The sequence below is a fragment of the Rutidosis leptorrhynchoides genome, chromosome 8 (assembly GCF_046630445.1).
Source record: "Rutidosis leptorrhynchoides isolate AG116_Rl617_1_P2 chromosome 8, CSIRO_AGI_Rlap_v1, whole genome shotgun sequence".
NCBI lineage: Eukaryota > Viridiplantae > Streptophyta > Magnoliopsida > Asterales > Asteraceae > Rutidosis > Rutidosis leptorrhynchoides.
In genome coordinates, this window is record NC_092340.1 from 88,390,280 (window position 1) to 88,409,305 (window position 19,026).

At 33.2% G+C, this 19,026-nt stretch overlaps 3 non-coding genes across 3 annotated transcripts; all 3 read left to right on the forward strand.

Moving 5' to 3' along the window:
• The first annotated feature begins 14,131 nt into the window (after positions 1–14,131).
• On the forward strand, positions 14,132–14,226 carry LOC139865220 (small nucleolar RNA snoR1). The gene has a single exon (XR_011764741.1). It is a non-coding gene; the product is annotated as a small nucleolar RNA snoR1 (small nucleolar RNA).
• A 64-nt stretch (positions 14,227–14,290) lies between these two features.
• Positions 14,291–14,409, forward strand: LOC139865225 (small nucleolar RNA snoR77). The gene has a single exon (XR_011764747.1). It is a non-coding gene; the product is annotated as a small nucleolar RNA snoR77 (small nucleolar RNA).
• Positions 14,410–15,874: 1,465 nt separating this feature from the next.
• LOC139865224 (small nucleolar RNA snoR77) lies at positions 15,875–15,993 on the forward strand. The gene has a single exon (XR_011764746.1). It is a non-coding gene; the product is annotated as a small nucleolar RNA snoR77 (small nucleolar RNA).
• The last annotated feature ends 3,033 nt before the right edge of the window (positions 15,994–19,026 follow it).

A 19,026-nucleotide genomic window follows, 5' to 3' on the forward strand; every position in this document is an offset into this window, starting at 1 on the left:
TATAATGTTTGCACAACACACATAGGTGAATAAGACAATATGCTTAAATAAACACTTAACATTATTGGAAACGAGGCATTATATAAGCCTTTATTACACGAGTTTGGAATGGAAAAAGTTTAGGCATAAGCCTTTACATAGATGGGTAAATGGAAAATAGGAAAACAAAAGGTAGGTTTTAGTTCTTCTTTTTCTCGTTCTCAGCTTCCTTCATAAATTTCTCTATCTTTTCATTTTTCTCCTTTTGTTTCTCGTGGAGGTATTCAAAATTATCGTAGAGGTTAGTGATGCGGCTGTTGACAAAGTTGTTGTTGAAATCCTTGATAGCCAGTTGATGATTGATTCGGTTTTTCTCTATTTTCATCTTAGACTCAACTAGTTCTTGGAGGTAGGCAAGAGATTGCTTTCCCCAACGGGTATTCCGTTCTTCCTCAGTCTTCACTTTCATTACTGTCTCCATTACTTTGTCCATGTTATTTTTCACAAGTTTTTCTAGTTTTTCAGTTTGAGAGTCGAAGGACTCTTTGATGATTTCTTTCAAGATTGTGTTTTCTTTTTCTAGGTTGTTTAGACGCATTTCTATCCGAGCAACTTGGCGCCTACTATACTCTTTATTCTTATCACAACTTCGCTGAAGGTTGAGGATATCAGACTTCACCCTTACGTGTTCCATGTTATTACAAAATAATGGATCGGCTTCTCTAGTGGCGGCGGGTTCGGGTTGTTTTCTCTTTCGAGATGAGTTTTCAGATGATTCTTTAATAGGCTCTTCTTCAGGCTCATAACCTGAGAAGTCACTATCATAGTTAGGGAGGTCTTGAAGAGCATTCCGTGGGAGTATTCATCGGTTGATGAGAGTCAGCAGTATTGGCATGATGTTTTCCTTTGCTTTCATTTCTCGGGGTTGGATAATATTCGGGAGACCCACGTGAGTTGTAACGAGTGTTCGGGCTATAGTTCATTGGTGGTGAAGGAGGACTATAAAGTGGGCTTCGAACTGATTTTTCGGTAGAAGATCCTTCAGTATCTTTCTCAGCTGGTTTGAAAAGAGTCATTTTGTTTATTTGATGATAGCTTGACATCCTAACATTAAGATAGAGATTTTGATTAGATTTTTAAGCTAGGATTGTAAAGAATGAGAGGTAGGGTTGAACTCTTTACTTTAACATTCTAAGGTAATCCTAAGTGATTTAAAGTCTAAGGCAGGAAAGGTTATAGTTTCCTAGATCGCTAAGGTACCCTAGCTAACAAGTAAGGCACACATAAAATGCAATCCTGGTTCTCTATAACAGCCTGGTTATGCTCTGATACCAATCTATCACACCCCCAGTTAGGGCCTGGGCGAAATGTGATTCAATATCATAATACATACCAACATATTATAAAATGAGAACAAATACTATATGAATAAAACCAAATTTGCAGCGGAAGGATTAGAAATGTCGTTACAAGAATTATAAATTGTTCAAATGCAGAAAAGTAAATATGCGATAAGTCTTGATCCTAGCCAAGTAAGTCATCACATAAGCAGTAGATATAGAGGTCTTGATCATTCAGTACCTGAGACAAACATGCTAAAAGTGTCAACCAAAAAGGTTGAGTGAAATTTATAGGTTTAACAAATATGATTGACCGTTTGTTCTTAGACCACAAGATTTGTTATAAAAGTAGATCACGCAGATCCAAAAGTAGTACTGATTCGTGATATTTTAGACTAAACGTTTGTTTTGTTGCCCCGATGATAAGTTGACAGTACCTTATCACCATGTTTAAATCATTATTAAGTAATACAAAGACATCGCGGTCAAATGTATCGGGGACGTTACTCCCGATAGGCCTACCCCCAATAATTATGAATGCCTTATCCTGAAAGCAATTAAAAAATATCACTGTGGGGTCTTAGTAGCATAAGCTAGTCATAGTACAGTTTAGGTTCGTACTTGTGTCTAAGTTGTTTAAAGTATAAAAGCAGCATGTGTCTCACCCCAGTAAGTATAAAAAGTGCTATAGCAATAAGAGTGGGGCTATGAAAGTCACCTTAGTAATTCGGTGAGTGAAAGTATTCTTTAAAGAGAAAGTATGGATGATCGAAGCATAGAGAAGTCAACCTAAGAATAAGTTGAGAATAGTTTAGATGTTTTGCCCGTATTATGATAAGTGTAAGTATTTTCTTTTATAGTAAGTTTAAAGAAGGTTTATCGTTTTGGAAAGGCTTTTCATACTAGACAAGCTTCCAATCTAACACTTTCAATTTAAAATGGCCTTTTCAGGTCATAGGTTTCTGAGCCACAGGATCCTTTAACTAGGTAATCCAAACTCTCCGCCTAGACTTTCGAGCGTCCATCCACTCGAGAAAGATCAAGATCTATACCCATCTAATATACCGTTCCAATACGTTTTTAGGTGTGTATAGGAATACAACACTTTAAATACTTTATACAATAAGTATTTACTTAAGTTCGATTGTATTATCGTTATTAAGATTGTTTGGTTTTTAAATCCTAATAATAAGTAGGATATATTTAAGTAGGTAAACAAGTGTTATACATAGAAATTGTGTTTTATGAATGGGTATGTATTAATATCAAGTTAATATATATATATATATATATATATATATATATATATATATATATATATATATATATATATATATATATATATATATATATATATATCTTATATGTTAAAATATGTATAGTTTAATTTTAAGTTTTATGTCAATATAAGTACCAATAATTATCTAAAAATGCTAACAAGTGTTTTATTGATTTCATAACAGTAAGTGACATGTATAAAACATTATAAAAATTTTCTATACATAAATATTAAGTTTTATGTATTAAATATTAAAATTTTTTTATAGCTAAAATACAAATAAATAGATAAACAAGTTTAACAACACATTTTATATTTTTCTTAGGTTCTACTGACCAAAATAAACTTAAGAAAAATTTATAAATTTTTGTTATGGTGTAAAAGTATTTATTTCTAATTTCTTTTTCGGTTCAAGATAAATCAAAGTTTATAAAGTAATAATTATTATATCAACTCAATTAATTCATCTAAAATTTTCGTATGCCTAATATAGTGTATTAAGCTTAGAAAAATTATTTGTACATTTATATTAATAGTTTAACTATTTAATTCAACTTTTGTATTGTTTTTAGTTTAAATTCAGAATTAAATTGAAATATATAATTATTAATTCTAAAAATAATTTTTATAACTTTCTTATTAGTTCCTAAGTAATTTCCATTGATTATTGTAGTCATAAACATGTTATATCATTAAATTCTATTTTTCTTTTTAAAACAGATTTTCCGGTACTGTAGCAAAAGTAGAAGAAAATACAAATTAATTATTTAAAATGACAAATAAATAAAACATAAATTTTTATAATTACTTTTATGACCTAAGGAACAAGCGAAAATTCTAAAAATGTTAACTAACTAAATTTTTATTTTTATTTAATTATTAAATACGAATTTTGATAAATATAAATATATATTCGGTATTTATAAAATTATAATTACTAAATGTGGTTTTTATTTAATTAAATTATTACTTTATAATTTTATTAGTTTTATATATGTTACTACATTTATATATACTTGTATTTATTAAATGTATAATATATTAACTAAATACAAAATTAATATAAGTATTTTATATGTAATCATGTTATGACATAAATTTTTTTTTTTATATAAAAATTCTTACGCGTACGTTGTTGAATAAAATTTATTATTCGTTTAACGTTCGTTAATTTCGTATGTATATAACGACCTTTTATTAGTACTTAGAGTTTATTCATTATACTTAAATCTTTTGTTCGGGCATTATATAGATGGAAAAATGAGGGTCGTTATACCCGACCCCGTTGACTTTGACTTTGACCAAGTTTGACTTTTAATCAAACTTAACCAAATGTTTGTGCAATCGTTCTAACATGCTTTTATACTTGTATCTTGCATGAAACGTGACGATTTGACTCACATGCTATAGTAATCGAGTCGTAACGAGCCATAGGACTAATTGAACACTTTGACCGACCGTGTTTACCGATATTGATACAAACCTATTTGTTTAGGTCAAGCCTAGCATTGTTCTTTGCACACTTTTACTTGTTGAAGTACTTTATTACTCGTGCACTCAAGGTGAGATCATAGTCCCACTTTTACTCTTTTGAACTTACATTTGGGATGAGAAAACATAAACGTTTCTTTTTACTAAGTGAATACAAGTACAGGAAAACAAACATTCTACATACGAGTTTAGAACAAAATCCTCAATTCGATTATCATTAGTTACACTTACCGGGTGTAAGCGAGAACTTATGTTGTATGGATCCATATGGGTTTGACAAACCCTCATTCAGGCGGTTCGCTACCGTCTACGAATGAAATATATTTTCGTGAATCAGTGTATGTTCTAACACTATTGTTATGGGGTTCTATGGAAGGAATGTTAAGCATTGATAATTGGGTGCTCGTGAAACAAATTTTGGAATGGTTAACTATTATTTTGATGTTGCAAATCTTGTGGTTCAAATTACTTTTTACTCACTTATTTACTTAAACCTATGATTTCACCAACGTTTTCGTTGACAGATTTCTATGTTTTTCTCAGGTCCTTGAACGTTTTGTGATACATGCTTCCGCTCATTACTTTTGATATTTGCTTGGATGTCGAGTATATACATGCATACGTGGAGCGTCTTTTGGCTACTTTTAAATTGTGTCGCATGTGTTTCAATTGTACTTTAAACCTTGTTATGTAACTAGTTGTCGAACTACTTTGTAAACCTTGAAACATCTTTACTTTGAAATGAATGCGACATACTTTTGGTCAAACGTTGTATTAAAGACTTATGACCACATAACGGGACCTAAGTAGACGGCGCCGTCAATGACGATTTTGTCGGGTCGCTACACATATGTGATGAATAATGCTTCAAAATGATGAAGTAGTTGCTGATGGTAGATTGGCGAACCCATCACAATTCGCTGCCAATGGTGCCAAACACTGGCTAGGTAATTGGCGGATGGTTAACGATAGCGTTGAGAATGCTCTCATAAAGATATGATCTTACTAAAACAGTGCCAATGGTGATTTCGATGATAACTCTGATTGCTAATTTCACATAATTGCTCTTGAATATAATATTCATTTCACTTACATTGACGAAAGTTGATTCATTTACGACCTTTAAATAACTTGAAACAGTACCAGATACGTTTAATCATATGCCAAATGCAGACAAGGTTATAACTTATAATACCGAAACTGATTAATCTAGTTAAATCACAATATACATAAGAAAGATCAGAATTAGGATTAGGATAATAAGATCATAATTAAAGAGTATTAGTTACCTCGTAGATCACCATTTGTAATGCAAAATCACAATTGTCGTGTCCTTAGATTTGATGGATCTGGAGTTCGTGTGGAGGAGACGATCATGCAATTCGATTACTCGGTGACTGACAAAGAGAAAGAAGAGTTCAAATGGAGATAATGTAAATAAAGTTCCAGCATAGGCTATGTTCCTGTTGTTATAATGAATCTTTGAATGATGCAATGCAAATAATGGAGGGGATGTAATGAATTTTATTTTAATAAGATGGAGTATAAGATAAGATATATTATGGACTACATATTATTGTAATTGTGATTTAAATTTAAATATGGTTATTCTGCCACCGAGAGATAGTGAAAAGAATTATGTATGATTTAATTTATATATATAATATATAATTTTTTTTTGGCAGATTATGGTTCATGGTGGATCTCCTAGTCTTCAGAAATCACCCCGGTTCACAAATAATTTCATGGTAGTCGAGTATCTTCTATCTATGAATAATAAGTATTAGAATATAATTCTACATGCCTTTAATGTAGTCAATTGATACAAGAATTAGGGTTAGAACACAATTCAACAATGATTACAGGAATACATATATTATAATTAACTAAATTTATCTCGAAGTAAATTATTTATCTTAGCTCTTCAAGTACACCGATATTTAACTTATCCACTAGGTAGCGTGTCATAGCCATGATTTACATTATCTACTTACAATAATATTTTTTACTTTTGAATTTGATATCGATTCATTAAAAATATACCATGAAGGTTGATTCTCTCTCTCAAATTCGTATCCATTGTTTGATTAATTAGCTAACTGTATGACGTTATTTTATTACATTTCAATTATCCGATTTTGACATAGAAATCATGAAGCTTTATCTGTTCAATATTTACAATAAGGATGACATACTGTTTGCTGATTATTTATTAATATGCAAATATCTTGAAAAAGCTAGAGTAATTTTTGCCTATACCCAACACCCGTTTATTATAATGCTTATTCTGATTATTCTGATTTCTTGCTTTGTAGCAATTCCTTTGTTTATTATGCAGATTTCAGTTTTAGATATTAAATAATGAGACTTTTACTGTTAAGTTGGTGAGTGGTGATCTTGAACACACTTTTCTAGTCATAATTTCGTTGTTAATATGTAGATTTTTAGTTTCAGCAGATCTTATTATGTCTTATGTATGCACGTTTACATACGTTTTACTGCAAGTAGTTTGTATTTTTTGAAGACATAAGATAAAACAATGTCTTATTCTGTCTGCATGCAGACTTAAAAATATGCTTCTAAGTGCTGCAGACAAGATTCAGTTATTTTGTGTGTATTTGATGTACCAATTTATGTGAATTTACAAGAGTTTGAACTTATGATTTCAATAATATCCAAGTCATAAACTTTGTTTGGTAGACATAAAAAGTAGAGTGTATGAAAATCATAAGCTCTTAAGAAATAAGTTAATTATAGTAGCTTATAAATTGGAAAATAAGTTCCAGCTAATTACCAAACACTTATAAAAAATAATAAGGTTCAACATAAGCTTATTAAATAAGATATAGCTCTAGCCTATAAGCTCCAACTCCATCTAATTTCATCCAAACACACGCTTCGTAGACATAAAACAAACAGTCCTCACTACTCATCATGAAAACCTTTAGGCCACATCTTCTTTACATACATGGTTCACAAATCTTTAAACTAAAACAAACACCACCATACTTTTATGACCGCAATGTTTTGAGATCATAACGTGACGCTCTATTTCGTAGCTTAACTTTGGACCGAAAAGGTTTTTATGAAATACTTGTTTGACGTGTTAGATAGGAGAATGTTTATGATTACCATATCTCTTACAATGTGTTACAATGGTTGTTGATCGTCCAAAAATAAACTATTGTATTTGTAACATGGTATGCATATTTAAAAACGTTTATTTTCTTAATGCTTATTGCACCTTATAACCCATATATTAAATTGATATATGAAATACAATTTTGTTTAATTAGCGATTGTAACTTTCACTGTTTAATCAAATATTTTTTTTTCGCAAAAACCGTCACGAATCCTTCAACTAATTAATTGTATGTTCAGATGTGTTAGAGCAATTATACCCCAAGAGTTCATATTTAAATTCAAAGTCTTGTCTCCCTTATTTAAATATAAAATGTAAGTAGAATATAATTATCCTCAATACTTTACTTTCTATTTTCGTGTTTCACAAAAAGGAAGAAGTACATTGGCATATTAACAAACGATTTTTAGACTTGGTAGGTGATAACTAAGGTGTTAATGGACGAAAGATAAATACTAAATCACTTGAGCATAGCCAGTGGCCACCTTGTTCCTTATGAAGCAGGAGACCCAGGTTTAAATGTTGGTAACTGTTAAAATACAATGCAAATTTAGAATAATATGAAATTAGTATATGTATATGGGTAAAATATCTAGATATTAATATGTATATGAAAAATTTCTAGATATTAAAATGTAAAGAAAAATCTAGATATTTATGTGTGTAAGAAATATCTAGATATTTATATGTATAAAAATATCTAGATATTTATATATATCCATGGAAATATCTAGTTTCTAGAAACTTCCATGGAGTAGTATAAATAAGGGTGAGGATTTCATTTGTAGAGTGTGAAGTAAGTTGTGAGAGTTGTGAGTAAGAGTGAAATAAGAAGTGAGTTGTGAAGAAGAGAAGAAGAGTGTGAGTTAGCGAAAGTAGAGAAGAGAAAGCTTGTAAGTAATATTGTAATTGTAATTTAATATAAGTGTTTTTGTTAAGTTTCCCGATCAAGCCTTAGTTTGTGTTTAAGTTCTTAGTGCACTTTTGTTGTTCTTATTATATGGTCGGCTCTGCCGCCTAAGTAATACATGGTCGGTTATACCGCCTAAAGATATATGGTCGACACTGTCGCCTAAGTACATTGTGCACTAAGGATTTATAAAATTAAAGGCTAAACAACGCCAAAGTGTTGGTGTAGTGAGTCTTGTATAGTCTAGATCCTCTATAGTGGGTGTGTTGGGCTCGTCGAAGCTTCCAACAATTGGTATCAGAGCGGGTCGTTCGGGACCATTTCTAGTGGAGGAAATCGGTAAACGTTGGACGTTTACATCGACTTGTTTTCACCAAGGTTCTAAGGGAGATTCTGTCGGAGCATAGTTAGGAACTGTGAAAGCTCATCGGTCAGGGACCAAGCTTATTGGACGTTGGACGTCATGATGGCAGATCTTGCAAGTACGAGCAGTGGAATCAAGAGTCTCAATAACCACAACTATGGTTATTGGCGGACGTGTATAGAATCCTACCTACAAGGACATGATTTATGGGAAATAGTTGCTGGCAGTGACACAACGCCTCCACCGAAAGAAAATGCTGAAGCCTTAAGAAAATGGAACATCAAGGCCGGGAAGGCTTTATTTATATTGAAGACTACAATCGAGGAGGATCTATTGGAGCACATCCGTGACGAGAAAACACCAAAGGCAGCTTGGGAAACTTTTGAAAAATTATTTTCAAAGAAGAATGAAGCACGCCTCCAGCTCTTGGAAAATGAGCTCGCAGGTATCTCACAAGGAAGTCTATCTATTTCTCAGTATTTCACCAAGGTGAAATCTATTTGTGGTGAGATATCTCAACTTGCTCCTGAAGAGAAAGTGAGTGATGCAAGGATGAAGAGAATTATCATCCATGGCTTAAGATCCGAGTATAATGGATTTATAGCCGCTGTGAGAGGATGGCCTACTCAACCATCATTAATAGAGTTGGAGAATTTATTGGCTAATCAAGAGGCATTAGCCAAGCAGATGAATGAAGTAACCATAAAAGACGGAGAAGATGCACTCTTCACAAATAAGAAGAAAGCAACATCTCGAAAACAAGAGGCGATGAAAGAAAGTAAGACATATGGGTGGAAGGGTCACCCAAAATCAAAAGGCAACGCTTCAGGGGGAGCTCAACAAGGAAGGAGAGATCATCGCCAACAATACGGGGAAAATGATAAGAGAAAGAATGGTGAATGCTTCAATTGTGGCAAGAAGGGTCATTTTGCTCGAGATTGTAGATTCCCCGGAAGGCGAACTTTTAAAGGAAATGTGGCCGCCGCAAGAGATGAGAAGAAAGAGGTCACATTCGAAGCAACCATTAATGAGGAAACATGGAATGCAGAAGCAGGACTCTCCGTTGAAGCTGACATGGATGATCAAGCTCTTGCAGCAACCTTAAAGTCAAAAATAAACTACAAAGATGATTGGATCATCGATTCTGGGTGCTCAAATCATATGACCAACGATGGGACGAAGCTGCAAGAAATGGAGGATTACAAAGGAAAGAGAGTCGTGTTGACAGCCAACAATTCAAGGTTGTCTATTTCTCACATTGGAAAGACAATAATTCCAAATGAAGGCGGCTCTCATAAGCTCCAACTCGAGAAGGTGTATCTTGTCCCTGGCCTAAAGAAGAATTTACTATCAGTACCACAATTGACAGCAGAAGGGAATTATGTGCTCTTTGGACCAGAAGATGTGTCCGTATTCAAGAGAGTGAAGGTGGTTGGCAATCCAATTATGCAAGGAAGAAGAATAGAGTCGGTCTATGTACTATCTGCTGAAACGGCATATGTCGATAAGACTCGAAAGAATGAAACGGCTGATCTTTGGCATGAACGTCTTGGGCATGTGGGCTACAACAAGTTAAAGGAGATGATGGTGAAACACATAGTAAATGGCCTTCCTCAAATTGATATCCGAACATATACAATATGTGCTGGATGTCAATTTGGCAAAGCTCACCAATTGCCATTCAAGGAGTCAGAGCATCAGTCCAAGATACCACTAGAGCTCATACACTCAGATGTCTTCGGCCCAGTGAAACAAACATCACTTGGAGAGTTGGAGGTATGAAATATATGGTGACATTCATTGATGACTTCTCAAGATATGTGTGGGTTTACTTCATGAAGGAGAAGTCGGAGACTTTTCTGAAGTTTAAAGAGTTCAAGAACAAGGTAGAAAGTGAGCTCAATACTAAGATCCGGTGCTTACGCACAGATAATGGAGGAGAATATTTATCGACTGAGTTCAATATCTATCTTGAGAAGCACAAGATTAGAAGCAATTAACTTGTCCCAATACTCCACAGCAGAATGGAGTGGCGGAACGCAAGAATCGTCACCTTGCCGAAACTTGTCGAAGTATGCTTCATGGTAAGAATGTACCAGGCATATTTTAGGCCGAATGTATGAGGACGGCATCGTACGTGATTAACAGACTCCCACAAACAAAGTTGGGATATATTTCACCATATGAAAGATTATGGAAGATCAAACCAACCGTCAACCATCTCAAAGTTTTTGGATGTGTATGCTACGTCTTCGTGCCAGATCATCTACGAAGCAAATTTGAGAAGAAGGCAATTCGGTGCATTTTTGTCGGTTATGATGAATCAAGAAAAGGATGGAGATGTTGTGATCCAAATACCGGAAAGTGTCATACTTCAAGAAATGTGGTATTTGATGAAGCTTCTTCATGGTGGTCACCTCAAAAGATAGAGCTTCCAGAATCTCATGGATTAGAAGAAGTTCCAAAAGAGAAAGAAGAACATAAAGAGCACATATCGGATCCAATTAAAGAAGGAGATGGATCGTACTCTAAGGAAACGAGTCCATGGAAAACTGGGGTACATCAATCTACATCCGAAGAGGTTCGTCCAAGCCAAATGGATGCCGAGAAGCATGTGCAAGAATTACGGAGATCAACAAGGCCGAGGCAACCTAATCCGAGGTATGCCAATGCTGCTCATGTGGATGAATCAATACCTATTGAGCCTTCCACTTATGAAGAAGCAGCACAAAGTCAAGAATGGCAGAAAGCGATGGAAGAAGAAATTAATGCACTAAAAGAAAACCAGACATGGAGTTTAGTTCCAAAGCCAAAAGATGTAAAACCAATATCTTGTAAATGGGTTTACAAGGTGAAGACTCGATCAGATGGCTCCATTGAAAGGTATAAAGCTCGACTTGTTGCTAGAGGTTTTTCTCAACAATATGGGCTGGATTATGAAGAAACATTTAGTCCAGTGGCGAAGATCACAACAATTCGAGCTCTACTAGCTTTAGCCGCTAGCAAATCTTGGAAGCTGTGGCAGATGGATGTCAAGAACGCTTTCTTACATGGAGAACTTGACAAAGAAATTTATATGGAGCAACCAAGAGGCTTTGAGAACAAGTCTCATCCCGACCATGTCTGCAAATTAAAGAAAGCACTATACGGCTTGAAGCAGGCTCCAAGAGCTTGGTACGGAAAAATTGGTGAGTTCTTAGTACAAAGTGGGTTCACAGTTGCTCCTTCGGATTCTAGTTTATTTGTGAAACAAGATCGAGGAAAACTAGCCATAGTGCTAGTATATGTGGATGACTTAATCATCACGGGAGATCACTATGAGGAGATCCAAAGGACAAGAGAGAATCTGTCTATCAGATTTCATATGAAGGAGTTTGGAGAACTCAAACATTTTCTTGGACTCGAAATAGAGCAGAAAAGAGAAGGATTATTTCTGGGACAATAGAAATATGCGCGAGATCTTTTACAAAAGTACGGAATGCTTAATTGCAAACCTATCTCAACTCCGATGGATCCGAATACAAAACTACGAGCAGATGAAGGAAAATGTCTTCAAGATGTTACCATGTATCGAAAGATGGTCGGAAGTCTTATTTATCTCACAATAAGCCGGCCAGATATATCTTATGCAGTTGGAGTGGTTAGTCGATACATGAGCAATCCGAAGAAGCCTCACCTTGATGTTGTACGATGCATCTTAAGGTATGTTAAAGGCACTATTAACTTTGGTATTTTATACAAGAAAACAAAAGAATGTCACGTGACTGGATATTGTGACGCCGATTACGCTGGAGACTATGATACACGACGGTCAACAACTGGATACATGTTTAGTCTTGGATCGGGAGTAATATCATGGTGCAGCAAGAGACAACCAACAGTATCCTTGTCAAACACTGAAGCAGAATATCGATCGGCAGCATCAGCAACACAAGAAATTATGTGGTTGAAGCAACTAATGGAAGATCTTCATCAATCAACAGATTATCAAGTAAAGCTTTTCTGCGATAACCTATCAGCTATTCGTCTAGCAGAAAATCCAGTCTTTCATGCGAGAACAAAACATATAGAAGTGCACTATCACTATGTTCGCGAGAAGGTCCTTGAAGGAGAGACCAAGATGATGCCAACAAAGACAGATGAACAGGTTGCAGATATATTCACCAAGAGCCTAAGTAAACCGAAGTTTACAAAATTCAGAGAAGCACTTGGAATGGTCTGCAAGACATCGTTGGAAGAAAATTTGCATTGAGGGGGAGTGTTAAAATACAATGCAAATTTAGAATAATATGGAATTAGTATATGTATATGGGTAAAATATATCTAGATATTAATATGTATATGAAAAATATCTAGATATTAAAATGTAAAGAAAAATCTAGATATTTATGTGTGTAAGAAATATCTAGATATTTATATGTATAAAAATATCTAGATATGTATGTATATCCATGGAAATATCTAGTTTCTAGAAACTTCCATGGAGTAGTATAAATAAGGGTGAGAATTTCATTTGTAGAGTGTGAAGTAAGTTGTGAGAGTTGTGAGTAAGAGTGAAATAAGAAGTGAGTTGTGAAGAAGAGAAGAAGAGTGTGAGTTAGCGAAAGTAGAGAAGAGAAAGTTTGTAAGTAATATTGTAATTGTAATTTAATATAAGTGTTTTTGTTAAGTTTCCCGATCAAGCCTTAGTTTGTGTTTAAGTTCTTAGTGCACTTTTGTTGTTCTTATTATATGGTCGGCTCTGCCGCCTAAGTAATACATGGTCGGTTATACCGCGTAAAGATATATGGTCGACACTGTCGCCTAAATACATTGTTCACTAAGGATTTATAAAATTAAAGGCTAAACAACGCCAAAGTGTTGGTGTAGTGAGTCTTGTATAGTCTAGATCCTCTATAGTGGGTGTGTTGGGCTCGTCGAAGCTTCCAACAGTAATGCTCAAGATCAAATTAAAAATGAGCTCTTAACCGGAGAGTGCGTCAATGTGTGCAATTCACCTAGTTACGGGTCTCGCCGTTCGAGGGCTCTTCACACAGGGGTTTTACTCCTAGTGAGTAAGGAGATTTCCTCACGAACCCAAAATATCATACTCCTTGACTACATTTCATATATCAAACAATAAAACACATTATTAAGTATTACCTTGGTTTGTAATGAAATAAATGATGATAATAGCTCCATCAAAGATTTTGATAAATCCACAACAAAAATGCCTTTAGTTTGTACATTTCAAGCTTTAAATCCACTGAAAATAACATCACTCTAAAATAAAACGATGTTTTTTCGTGTTTGCGACTTTGTGTGAAAGCAGTAAACCCGTTGTGGACCACTGTTCGGCCTGTGATAGTCCATGTAGCAAATGTTTGGGCCTATATCAACAGTTTGGGCCTTCGTCAACAGTTTGGGCCCTCGTCATCTGTTTGGGCTTAACGACAAATCAGATTAAAAATCTTTAAATACCGAACGTAAGCGTTTTTCCTCTATTAAATGAGTAGGAAACCCTAAATCCTAATTTAGGCCAGCAGCATCAGTGGCTGCGGCTGCTTCTTCTTTAGTAAAACTGTTTTTTTTTTTTTTTTTTTTTTTGAATTTGATATTTTCTTTTTATTTTTACTGCAATTATTTTGGCGAAGATGAATAATTGCTGATATTCTGACACCTCTTGTATGAGATTAGCCGTTAAAAGCTAATCCTTGAGCACATGAAGCAACACTCTGAGCCTATTCCTAATTTTTTTATTATCATTTATTTTTAGATTTTAGATTTTATTATCGAATTGAAATTCAGGCAACCACCTATTTTAAAAATAGGTAGGTGTTGTTCTATTCGTAAATTAATTTCTTTTGCTCTTCAGACTTGTTGAGATTTATTCTATGAAACTGGTCTAGGTAGCAATAGTACATTTAATCACTTCAAATTATCATATAACATGCTATATACGATGAATTCATTTGTCATTAGGAAATTGGAGTATTAATATAAAATGAATACTACTAATTTAATTGTTATTCGGTTTTTTTGTTATATAATCAGTGATACTGATGCAGAAGCAGATTTACCTATTTTGCAAGGTATTTCATTGTTGGTTTTTTAACTCATGGTTCTGTTGTATAAAGTGCTTTGAAGATTTTGAGTTGATTTATTTTATTTTAATATATGTAACTCAAGTCCGGGAAATTGGGGGAATGACATCTGTTTTGGTCGGAACGCCCATTGTCATTGTGATTATAGTCGGTGGATGTGGACTGTTTTGGGTGTTTCCATTTTAATTGGCGTTATGACTGCTTATTCATTTAAAAGAGGTACAAGGCCAAAGATTTTTTTGATCGTAATCAAGCTCTCTTTGGTCTTGCACCTTCATTAGATGAATAACTCATTTGTTTTCAGCAGTCGCAAAATTACACATTGCAACACCAATTAAAATGGAAACACCTAACACAAACCACATCCACTTCTTACAATCACAATGACAAAGGGCGTTTCGGTTGGCTGTCTCTCCCACGATTTTCCGGAAGTGAATCAAATAAAAACTTTTCAAGCGACTTGTTCAATACCTACACAACCAGTAGTTAAAAAAACAATGAAACAATCACACTGCAAAATAGACAAATATGCTTCATTATGTTACCACTAGAACAAAAAATCAAACAACAAATTAGTATTCATTTCGAACATAAGAGAAAAAATTGCAAAATAAAGAATAGATTTCAAGAGGAAGCACTTTTTTGAGAGAAGCGGACGTAAATTTTTTATTGTTATTTTTTCGTTTTTTTCCAAACTTTAAGATTATATTAAAAATATTAATATTTTTTTTTTTTTCAAACGTTAAGTTCATATTAAAAATATTAATATTTAAAATATGGCCGGCCCATTGGGTGTGCAACCCGTGCAACAGCATAGAGCCTAACTTTTTTGGGGCCCAAAATATTCTGAGTTTCTTATATGAAATCAATATACACTGATTTGTAGTTTAAGGCAAAGGTTACGGAATGGATCCTTATAAAGGAGTATGGGCTCAATTTCTTTTAAAAGTGTTAATATTTATCTATCCTGGACTCTATGAATATCGGATATCTAATGGCAAAAATTTTGTGCTTTGTATGTTGCTTTTATAAAAAAATATATCTTGTGTTTGGGGCTCATAGTTTAATTTGGCACAGGGCCACTAAAATCATCGGGCCGGCCCTGATTTAAAAAAATATTTTGTAATAAATGTTATTATTTTGACGAGAAAACACTCACAGAAATATGATTAACATGCATGATAAAAGCTAATCTAATCTTTGAGCACATGAAGCAACACTCTCAGCCTATTGCTATTTTTTATTATTTATTTTAGATTCTAGATTTTATTATCGAATGGAAATTCAGGCAACCACCTATTTTAAAAATAGGTAGGTGTTGTTCCATTCGTAAATTAATTTCTTTTGCTCTTCAGACTTGTTGAGATTTGTTCTATGAAACTGGTCTAGTAAGCAATAGTACATTTTTGTTCTTTACGAGAATATTTTTAGAAAATCTTAGGTTATATACGTTTAATAATTTATAGTTATCAATAAACTTGCTATATATGATGAATTTTTGCAAGGGTGTTATTTGAATAATACAGTACGTAGTATTATTTTAGATATTTTATAGGGCATTTTACATAAAAAGTTAACTTATTCTCCTATAAAAAAGGATTCCTTTTTCAAAATTTAATCAAAAAGAGGGATCTCGTTAATTTTCTCCGTTAAACGCTAACGTGACATTCCATGTCATCAATTTTTCCACGTAGGCGTTACATTTCTTCAATTGGTTAAAGACATCTGCAAACCTATTATTTCTTTCTTCAAACAAATACCAAAAATTAACACAAAAATACACTTGAGTTGCTAATCAAACATAAAATCAATAAACGTATCCGTTGCTTGACCCTTTTTGTTTCTTGAAAGTAACTCATTTTTCTAAATCAAACATAAACTCAGTAGAACATAACCACTTGCTTGACAAAGCTTCACATATAAATCATAGATTACGAATAAAGCCCTTAAGATTTGATTCATTTTCTTAAGATTTGTACCAAATTAACCACTCACTAAATTAAAGCACCTTAGATCTTGTCCTTGACTTTCATTGGAGGTGGCTGTCGGAGCTCGTGACCTTCATCGGATGATGTTCGATTAGTTTTGTGTGCCACTCGTCGCATACTACATTGCATATTCATCTCTCAACTTTACTATTAAACCCTAATTTTCACATCACGAGTTCACTAGTTAGGGCTATGATGACTTAGTTAAAATTTAGTGCGGAGAAGACCGGAGATGAAGAAGTCTTAGGTTGTTGTTCAGATCTTGCTGTTAACGATCATCTTGAAGTTGTTGGTGACCGATTTTGCAGATCTCAATATCTTGTATTTCAGATTTCAGATTTTGTTTGTTGAAGATGTTGTAATATCGTTACCTTATACATCAAATCTTGTTTTTTTATGGAAACATTTGTAAATTTAATTTGATTAGCAAGTTGTGTTCATATGTCTTTACTATGTGAAGATGAGGATGTGTTCATCTGTATTGAACAAACAAATGGGTCAAAGTTAAACAGGTGAGTTTGAGAGGTTGTCAAAAATCTATTTTTCACTTGCAACTTTAAGTGTTTTTTTTTTTTTTTAAGATTCAGATTATGATAGTAACACTATTGCTTTTGCAATCATGTAAAAACTATTTAGTTAAGTACTTATTTTTACTTTTGATAAATCCATCATTAACATGTAGTAATGAATTACTGATACGTTGCTTGATTGTAAAAATGTCGGTGGATGTAAGAGACACTCCATGATTATCTTAGTTTTGGATCCAATCACCGTCGCTAAAGAAGAAGTATTGTTGGTATGAATGTTAACTTTGAAAACAGCTGCGAAGTCAAAAAGGTCTCGAGCAAACTAAAACTAGATTAAAACATAACACACTATAACTACACACTAGAAGCAACCAACATAACAACCAAACAAATGATCAGACGAGCTATTAACAAACCAAAATGACTAAGGTTGTACTTGTTTACCTTTCTAGTAGCATTTTCTGACATCTGAATTAACAGATAATGTTGATTGGTTCAGATATTCAGTGCTGAACTATTTAGAGTTGAGGACTGGGGCCTGGGGGTTAGGTCATGGGTTCGAGTATCGCTCTGCGCATCCTATTAATTAATTTGCTTAAAATACGGATAGCCAGATTGATCTAGGGGCGGATCCATTCAGGATTCAAACTCGGTCTGCCTGCCCCTTGGGATAGTTAAAGGATTGGGTTCATGTAATATTATTCGGGTTTCCTCCCGAACGCGCGTGTGTGTACAAATGATGAACATCGTTGAAATAAATGATACACTTTACAAAGCTTTTCATTCAAAAAATAAAAAATTAACAAAACTGTTATAAAATATCTAGATTGTGTTATAAAATATCTAGATTGGATGTTAATTTTATTATTATTATATTTCTTGCATAGTAATATTTTATACTATAAATAGACATGTATGGTAACCATTTAAGGTGCACCATTTCTCTTGAAATATCAATATCAATATTTCTTCTCTCCTTCTTCTCTCTTTTTCTCTCTTTGTTCTTATAACCATTAAAGGTAGTTATAAGCCTACTGAATTATAACACGTTATCAGCACGAAAAGCTTAGTGTAATTAAAAGATATCTCAAACGATCACGAATCACTAATCAAGGTATGAAATTATTAATAATTTTCAGACTCGAATATATCAAATTTTGGACTACTAACATTTATATTTATGTTATTTAAGTTATATATGGTCGGTTATACCACCTGAATTATATTTCTGTAATCTAACTTTTACTAACTTCACTAACATTTATATTTATGTTATTTAAGTTATATATGGTCGGTTATACCACCTGAATTATATTTCTGTAATCTAACTTTTACTAACTTCACTAACATTTATATTTATGTTATTTAAGTTATATATGGTCGGTTATACCACCTGAATTATATTTTCTGTAATCTAACTCTTATTAACTTCACTAACATTTATATTTATGTTAATAAGACCTCATGATTGTACGCAACACGTCATTTGACAACACGGTACTTTATGTACGCAACACGTCATTTGACAACACGGTACCATGGGTCGAGATTAATTCCGATCAATACGAATACGACGGGGTCTTTATATGTTATCTAACATTTATGATTACTTATGCAATTAATCATTATTTATTTCATGCATACTAATGTTTATTCTTAAATTTATAATTTTAAAAGTTAAAATAAAAAAATAGTTTGTATTTTTATTAAAAGTAAATCTTAAAAGTTAAAATAAGAAAAAGTAGTTTGTACTTTTATTAAAAGTAAATCTTAAAAGTTAAAATACAAAAAGTAGTTTGTATTTTTATTAAAAGTAAATCTTAAAAGTTAAAATAAGAAAAAGTAGTTTGTATTTTTATTAAAAGTATATCTTAAAAGTTAAAGTAAGAAAAAAAAAGGGGATGGTTAAATGGAATAGTTTTT